This window comes from Plecotus auritus, assembly GCF_963455305.1.
Source record: "Plecotus auritus genome assembly, chromosome: 5".
Lineage (NCBI taxonomy): Eukaryota > Metazoa > Chordata > Mammalia > Chiroptera > Vespertilionidae > Plecotus > Plecotus auritus.
In genome coordinates, this window is record NC_137776.1 from 117,999,300 (window position 1) to 118,008,944 (window position 9,645).

Here is a 9,645-nt window from a genome sequence, read left to right on the forward strand (position 1 = left end):
AATGTATTTTCTGAAATAATCCCAAGTGTATAAACTAAAATGAGGACTGTTCTACTCTCTTCTTGTTACTATTGGATCAACTATCCTGTGACAATTATGGTAAAAATCCATTTATTGGACACAGGTGGAAAGAATGGAGACTTTATCCACCAAAAATCAATGGAACAGCAGTGGTTTCTGATATAGTTTGCCTATGAAATATCATCATAGTAGAAATTAGACTACGAGAAGGGAAAAATGCCACCTAAGACATGTGCATTAAGAAAAAGTGTTTCAGAATATTATAATTATTTTCCTATTATATAACTTGATTCAGTTCTATCCTTGCTTAAAACTTTTCTGAGCCTATTCCATGCTGACAGGTAGACTCCAAACTCCTTAGTATAATCAGAAAGCTCTTTAGATCTTGGCTGTAGACCAGCATCAGGAATTAAATTCCAGTCATTTTCAGTCACAATTGAATATACTCTAGAGCAGAGATTCTCTTCTTTGGATATGTGGCACACTTTCAAAATCAAGGACTCTTGGTAGCACATTCAAAGATATGAAATATATTCAAAACAACATTAAAACAGCAACAATAATTATAGCTCAATCTCTTATATAGTATAATACTTCAAACACTCTATAGAAACTTACCCTATAATGACACAAATCACTTTGTCAGCTTTTAGCAATCAGATGCCCCATTGAGCTACTCAAATCTATAGAGTCAAAGTTTGTCCTTGTTAGATATGCCATCTGTTTCTTTTTTTTTAGTCAATGGTTGATGTCATACAGATCCACAACTCTTATTTCCGGTAAGATTTAGTCTACTTTTCATTGAAACAACATTGGACACACAACAGCTTGCCAAAACACACTTAGTGAGAACACCCCTTCTAGACAAATTGAACTGCTTACATTTACTTAAAAATATGTGTTCTTTCTCTGTCCCAAGTTACTGCTTGCAGCATCGTCCAGTGCTTTAAACTCCCATCCAATTAATAGAAACCTGTGGTTAGAATGAATGAATAAATAAAATAAAGGGTTGAATGAATAACCACAGCATTTTGAGTGGAACTCATGTTGGAGCAATTGGAGAAAAAAAAAAATGGAAACCATTGAAAGATAGGAAGAGGACACAAAAAATAGCCCTGAAAGCTAAGAAGTAGTTAATTTAAAATAGAGATTAGATCAGTTTCAATAATGTAAGGACTTAGAAAATATTTATGGTTTATTCAATGCAAATGCTATTCATAATCCTCAACAGAAGAGTTTTCATAGAAGTAGTGGGTGGGAAACAAAATTTTAATGGGTTCAAAAGAGAAGGTAGTGGCTGAAGAGGAAAAATAATTCTCCATGGCTAAGGCTCACATAACTGAATTCCATTGGGAACATTTATAATTATCTTAATTTGACTTATTGCAGATTCACATGCACTTGCTAGTATCTTTTTTAACTTAGTGATGTACAGCCTTTTGACATTTTTTAAAAATATATTTTATTGATTTTTTTACAGAGAGGAAGGAAGAGGGATAGAGTGTTAGAAACACCAATGAGAGAGAAACCCTTGACGGGAATCGAACCTGGGACCTTTCAGTCCGCAGGCTGACGCTCTATCCACTGAGCCAAACCGGTTTTGGCCCTTTTGACATTTTTAATTTGTCTTCTCAAACAGTGTATATTCTTTCCACGCATAATTCTTACATGTAGCACTAATGATTTTGTATGACATTCTTTTCCAATGATGTAACTGTTTTGGGAAATAGCATGTATTCTTCAGTTTGCTTTTTTTCAACCTGATCACAATTCATGACATACATGGGTTTATCAACTGACAGGCTGACCTCTGGATATTATTCTTTTCTCTCTGACTGTTCATGATCATGTTCTACCGCCATCATTGCTGTCTTGATCTTTCTTTTCTGCTATACTCCACGTTAACTTTAGGCATTTTCTCTAGTCTCCATCCTAGGCTCCATAATACTTTCTTTTTTTTAAAAAAATATATTTTATTGATATTTCACAGAGAGGAAGGGAGAGGGATAGAGAGCTAGAAACATCGATGAGAGAGAAACATCGATCAGCTGCCTCCTGCACACCTCCCACTGAGGATGTGCCCGCAACCAAGGTACATGCCCTTGACCGGAATCGAACCCGGGACCTTTCAGTCCGCAGGCCGACGCTCTATCCACTGAGCCAAACCGGTTTCGGCCATAATACTTTCTGTTAAAACTTATTTCATGGTGAAATTATTTCTAAGAAGCAAAGATTCTTTTTTTCAAAGATAAAGCCAATGGCTCACTCACTAGTATGTATTATTTGGATGTTGCATCTTATCTGGAGTCACAGTTTAAGACTGAAAAATAAAAAAGCCTAGAATCATAAATACCCTTGAAAATCCATTATGTAGAACATAAAATACACATATTTGCTTTGTATGGACAACATTGTTAAAGTAATGTTTTATAAGCACATAAAGCATGCAATAATGTTGTGTAACCTTGAGAATGTAGTTAAACTTCCCATTCCTCTTTTTCATATGGAAAATGAGAATACTAATATTCTCTTATGATTATGGTGAAGATAACTTGGTTAATGGGTATAAAACATGCAGAGTAATGTTGACACACAGTACATCCTCAATCTACTTTAAAATATATATTAAAGAGTAATGTAAAATATATTATTTTACACAATATTTTTTTATCATACATTAGAGGCCCAATGCATAAATTCATGTACCAGTGGGGTCCCTTGGCCTGGCCTGTGGGATCAGCCCAAAACCGGCTCTCCAACATCCCCTGAGGGGTCCTGGATTGCGAGAGGGTGCAGGCCAGGCTAAGGGAGCCCACCGGTGCACAATCAGGGCTGGGGAAGGACACAGGAGGTTGGCCAGAGGGGGAGGGACCATGGGAGGGCTCCTGGGTGTTTCCAGCCCATCTTGCTCAGTCCTGATTGGCCGGACCCCAGCAGCAAGCTAAACTACTGGTCTGAGCGTCTGCCCCCTGGTAGTCAGTGCATGTCATAGTGACTGGTGGACCGGTTGACTGTCTGCCCCCTGGTGGTCAGTGCTCATCATAGCAAGCAGTTGAGCAGCCTTAGCATATCATTAGCATATTACACTTTGATTGGTTGAACGGCCGACCAGTCAACCAGACACCTAGCAAATTAAGCTTTTATTATATAGGATAAAGGAGATGGCAAAGTCCACATATTAGAATTTTTGTAGATTAAAGCAAACATGCTGTGTTGCTGCAATAATGTTCCCTTAACATGCTTAACAAATTTGCTTTACCGAGATTGATTTTCATTAGTAAAAATTGAAATTCATCACCCTACAACTATTTTTCTTTAGGCTTATAATCTTCACATTGTTAGCTTTATGCATAGTGCTCAAAAAATCCAAGTTATTGCTCAGACTCTTGGAAGCATTAAAAAATCTATGATTTGATGTTCTTTCAAACCACACTGAAGCTCCATACTTTTTTTTCTATATTGTGGATCTTCTTCTTTTGACTTTTTTTTTTTTTTTTTTGCATATTACAAATTCCAATTCCCTATGGTTGCATCACATATCATTTGCTAGTATTTTGAGTGCACAAAGGACAGAAGCTGTTCTGTGATAAAGTGGATGCTGTTAATTCTCTCTCCTATGGATGATTTTCTTTATTGGGAGAAAAATTATCTTTTACTTAGATCACTTCTTTTATTTTCAATTACAATTGACATGCATGTCAATTGTAATTGACATGCATCATTATGTTAGTTTCAGGTGCACACCCCAGTGACCAGACATTACATAACTTAATAAGTGATCACCCAAATAAGTCCCACATCCATCCAGCACCACGCCTAGTTACTAGAATATTATTGACCATATTCCTTATGCTGTACTTTACATACCCATGACTATTCTATAACAACCAATTTGTTCTTCTTTAATCCCTTCAACCATAACAACCAATTTGTTCTTCTTTAATCCCTTCAACTTTTTTGCCCTTCCCTGTTCCCCCTTCCATCTGCAACCAACAAAAAGTTTTCTGTATCTATGAGTCTGTTTCTGTTATGCTTGTTCATTTTGTTTGTAGATTCAGTTGTTGATATATATGTATCTATTTAGTATTTAAGAATAAAGGAAAACAAAATGTCCTCTATGCCTGTTTCAGAGCCCCCTGTGTATTCAGATCCCTGGCAATGGTGAAGAAGAGTTTCTATATTCCAGAACAGGTTTGTCAACCCTTGCAAAGATTTCTACCTTATGTGTAAGCTTTAGAATTTCTAAGGATAATGTTAGATGAATGTCATACTCTTCTGCTCTTCCTTGTCTCTTGCAGTTATATTTTCTTATGACAACCAGAGCCCAACTGTTCTTACCATTAGCATCATTAAGGGTCATAGCTACAAATAGGTGTCATGCACAGATCCTATATAATAAAACTCTAATATGCAAATTGACCAAATGGCAGAACAACCGGTGGAACAACTGGTCACTATGATGTGCACTGATCACCAGGGGGCAGACGCTCAACACAGGAGCTGCCCCCTGGTGGTCAGTGCACACACAGGGGGAACGCTGCTCAGCCAGAAGCCAGGCTCACGGCTGGTGAGGGCAGTGGCAGTGGAGGGAGCTTCTCCCGCCTCTGCGGCAGCACTAAGGAGCAGCAAGCTGAGTGGTAAGGAGCAGTGAGCAGGCGGGCGATAAGGACCAAAGGGTCCCAGACTGCAAGAGGGATGTCCGACTGCCGGCTTAGGCCTGGTCCCCAGAGGGGTCCCAGACTGTGAGAAGGCACAGGATGGGCTGAGGGATCCACCCCCAGCCCAAGTGCACAAATTTTGTACACTAGGCCTCTAGTTTGAAATAAATAAAGTACCATAACATTTAATAAAGGAAGTTCTGTAAAGTTTTCAAAGATATGAGCAGGAAGAGCAAAAAGCACAAGTAATGGTATGATCTCAAGGCCAGTTCTGCAAGGAGAGAGCTGGGAGCAAGATAGGTCACTTACTTTCCAGAGCACAGTGCAAAGTGAAAAAGAGGGACCCCTTATTAAAAATAATTATTAAGAATTTCTAGACATTGACTTCAAAGCATTAAACCAAGCATAGAGCCCTTCTGAGTGTGCGGCTTCATCCAGCTCTACAAGTCTCACACCCATGAAGCCAGCTTTGACTAGAAGAAAAAAATCCATATCTCAAAGCTTCACTCTCTCCTCTCACTTAGAACACCTTCTGCTGGTCCTCACTTGCTGACCAAATGAGGATCCAGAAGGCATATGAACCCACGATGTACACAGGTCATCCTAGAGAGACACAGACAGAGGCAGAAGAAGGATAGCCGACATACACCATCTCCCCAATAAGCTAAAGTTGTTTATCAAACACCCATTTATCAAGATTCACACTCCCATTGCAAATGGGGAAGAACCGACTTCCATAGATACACTTGAAATAAATAGAAAATAAAAACACAAATGATGCAAATTGCAAATTGAATATTGACAAAGGAAGTAAATCACCAGAAGTTCATCTTACCAAGAACAAGCTGTAAATGTTTAGAAATTCATTGTAACATTGTAACTTCATGTAGTACAACTATGCTTTTACATACAATAGAATCTTTACTAACCTGGTTGTCTTCTTTTCTAGCACAGGATAATAGATAACCCCCTAATATAAGCACATATATTTTGTGATCCCCTCTAACAAAGCAAAGATTAGGGCATTTAATGGTGAACCATACTTCTCAAAACAAATTTGCTTACAAGATAATGCTTATGAGAATCCATGACGATCATGTATATTTTTACTTTAACTTTTTTCACCTGCACGAACTCTATCAGAAATACTCATTTTTATTTCATAGAGATTTAAACTTTTCTGAAATTATGTACTCCCACTCACATAATAAAAAATATATGTAAATGTGCTGATTCAAAAATACCCATTTTAATATTACCAATGTTTTTATTTGAAAATTTACACTGAAGTGCATAGCATTTAAAACCCTTCCATCATCCTGAACATGTAAACTTATTATAAAATAAATGTGTTTTATATACAGTTAAGAAATCACCTGATATATACTTGGTGATGTCAGGAATTATATATTAAAATTTTGGAGGAACATCTATGATTCTGTAACTGTCATTTATTCATTACTGCATTTATGTGACAACTAGTTAATGCACCAGACTTGATGAAAAGCACTGAGGAAAACGAGAAATAAAATTTTCCTTACCCTGTAAGAACTGCATATTCTCCAGTGATATTAATTGGAATGCAAGAAAATATAACTCCAAGAAATGCAAACAGTTCATAGAAATACATATTAATGTATCATTTGTTGGGCGTCTTCACTGCAAGAATGTAAGTTTCACAAGGGCAGAACTTTTCCATTTTATTCATTAATGAATCTTCTGTGCATTAAGTGACATTGGACACACAGAAGGCCCTCAGTGAATATGTTAAATTAAAAAAAAGTGAATAAATTAATGAGAAAAAAAAGTTATGACATCACTATAAGGAATGGTGAACTATGAGAGGAGACTAAATAATAATAAAATGATGATGATAAGAAAGATAAAAATGATGATAGATAATGTTCATTGTCTACCATATGCCAGACTGTGCTAGGCATTTTACAGGTGGTTATTGATTAATACATGCCATTATTTCATGATAGAGTCATTGTTTGTATTCCCACTTCATGAGTAAAAAAAGGGAACAACAGAGGTTATAAATCTGCTCAAGGTCAGAGATAAGTTAAATAATTTATTTAAGTAATAAATTAAATAACTTTTCATGTTGGAATGAGAAGAACAAAGTTCAAAAACATATGACTGAATGCATGTTTGCATTATATATTTTATCTGACAAATTCCTTGGTGCCTTTCAGTAGAACATTAAATTAAACCTTTCTATCAAATTACTAAAATTTTTACATTGCTGCTTGTCTTCAGAGAAGAGGCAAATATTTTGTAATAATATTTTATAAAACTATCAAGAACATTCTTGTGTTATTTGTTACACAAGGAACATCTTTGGCAAATACAAAAAAAATCATATAAATATTAAATCATCCATGATTCTGTTGTACCCAGGCCTACAACATTGTATAAAGTCACTGTGTACATCAGCTCTATCTATCTTTAATCTTTAAGATATATAGTATATATATATTTAAATATACTTATTAAATATATAAATATATGGGAAAGATATATATCCTTAATAAGAAAAATCTTAACCATCTTTAATAATTAAATCTTTCAATGAACTTTTATATCTTGTAATTTTACTGCTGTTGTTCTTTGAAAAGTGAGAAATGTCAAGAACTACTAATTTCAAATAAAAGTGACTATGATGGAATTTTTAAAATCACTTTTTTCAACTGAAACTACATGTGCCAGCACCCCCTTCCTTGAGTTGTTCCTGTTTAGAGTTGAATAAACAAGGTAGATTGGTGAGATTTGGGAGGCAGAAGTGCTCACTGATCCAGTTTGCATTTGCTTCCCTCTCCTCTGCTTCCAGCTCTTCCCTGGGGCCTCTGGCCCTGCTGAGCAGTAAAGGGCCATGGCCCCTGACAAGATGCTTTGCTGCAGACCCACAGACTTCTCTCAGATTTCTCCACCACTTTGCAGGCCCCGTGGCTTCTCAGGGTCACTGGTGATGGCTCCTTCCCGCCTTGCAGAATTTTATTTCCCCAGCTTTTTTGGACATTTGGGTAAAGCTCAATTCCTATGATAAATCCCTTCCTTATCTGGTAACTCAAACTGCTTCTGCTTCTGTGAGTGAACACTGACACTAAAAAGAAAAACTTTTGCCAATTCCTTTGTTGGAAAAAAATGGAGAATAAAATTTAAGAACTACTGAAAGTAAATATGCAAAGTTGAAAAAATGGCTATTAGCTCTTCAGTTCGGTCAATTTAACCACTCACACTTCAGCATCCCCTCTGAGTTGATCAAACCTACTATAATTGATTAGTAATTTTATTGTTTCCTTCAAATATTGAATTTTCAGCAAGCATACGTCATCATGAGGAAACTATCATGCAAATTCAACAACCTTTATTTGCAGTTTTTCTAATCCCATTAGCCTTTGTGACATCCCATTTGATCCACCTTTGCCTATTCACTTTCATTCACAAATATTTATATTCTTTTAATAAATTCCTTCTATAAACATCCAGTGGGATGAAAAAGGGGGAAGAATTAAATAATTATGTGGTGTTTTTTTTTCAGACACAGCAATATAAATGTCAATTTCTGTAAGCCACAAATCTAATTTGGAAAGACATTTATCTTTTTGTAAAAGGGTTAACAATTCAAATTTTATGCCTTAATTATAAATTTTAAAGCTCTGTAGTACTTTCTGAAGTTGTCGATGGCATTATTTTAAACTGCTCTTCCAGCCTGATGGTTAAATAGGTGCTCTCTGTGAACAACCAGGGATAGGACACAGGGTGGAGCATTCCTATCTCAAGTGGTAGGAAAGGTCTCCAAAACAATTGCCTTTTCCCCCCATCAAAAGTTTCCTGGTGGCAGAGAATGGGTTGGCAATAGGCTAGATTTTTCTCCTAGGAAAATGCTAATAACAGAGCGCATTAAGTTATTGAGTCTTGGATCAGCTGTAAAACAGACAGGCTGACTCTGAGACCCACACTGATCCATGCATTTTGAAGGGGCCTGAAATGCTTTCGGTTCAGGACTGGCCACTGGATTTGATAGCAGCAAACTCAATTCCTGTCTGGAATAAAACTCCCTTAATATAATCTCACACATATTCACAAAGATTAGGGGTAAGCCATGTGTTGACAACCAAGGTCCAGTGAGCAAAACAGAACTCAAACACCCTGTGTGAGAGTAAGCATGAAAAGAAAATAACCGATTTTGACCTTGAGGGACTACAGACATTGGGATTATCAAATATATAATTTAGAGCAAGTATGTAAGAAATATTTAAAGAAAAAAAATGCAATTAGAGATTGCAACAAAAGGGTATCATAACTGAATAGAAATATTTGAAAACAAAACTATAAACTAACAAATAAATGAAGTTTTTCTAGATGCAAAATAAAATCCTTGAAGAAATATGGAGGACAGAATGAAAATGTATAATATAAACTTAATTGACGTTGTAGAAGGAGACAATTAAAAAATGAACTGGGGAAAGAATAGTAATACAAATGAAAATTTATGAATCTGTGTTCCAAGTAGAAAAAATAAAAAATAAGTCAGACCCAAATTCATTGTATTAAAGCTTTTGGACCACTAAGTAAAAGAGCCTTATAAGTGGGTTAAAGAAAATCCAGATCATTTATAAAGAAGAAACAATTAGCATATGTTTTTAGCATCACCTATGATACCATCAGAAAGTAGAAACATGTTATTATGTTGTGAAAAATAAATATTAAGCTAGGACTTTTACCAGTGGAAGTGAGCTATCTCTTTTCCCACTGAGTGCTGGGGGAGTGGGTCCTTATGATATCGTGAGAAGACTTGCCTGAGACTCGCACAGGAGGATAGTGAATTTTATTTGCATGGAATTACATCCCTGGGTTTCCAAAGTCCCATTTCCCTTAATTCAGTCCTGGAAGAAGTACAGCTGGGCATTCAATAAAGCTAGAAGCAAAGCCAGTTGTCCAGAGGTTCTATTTCAGGGTG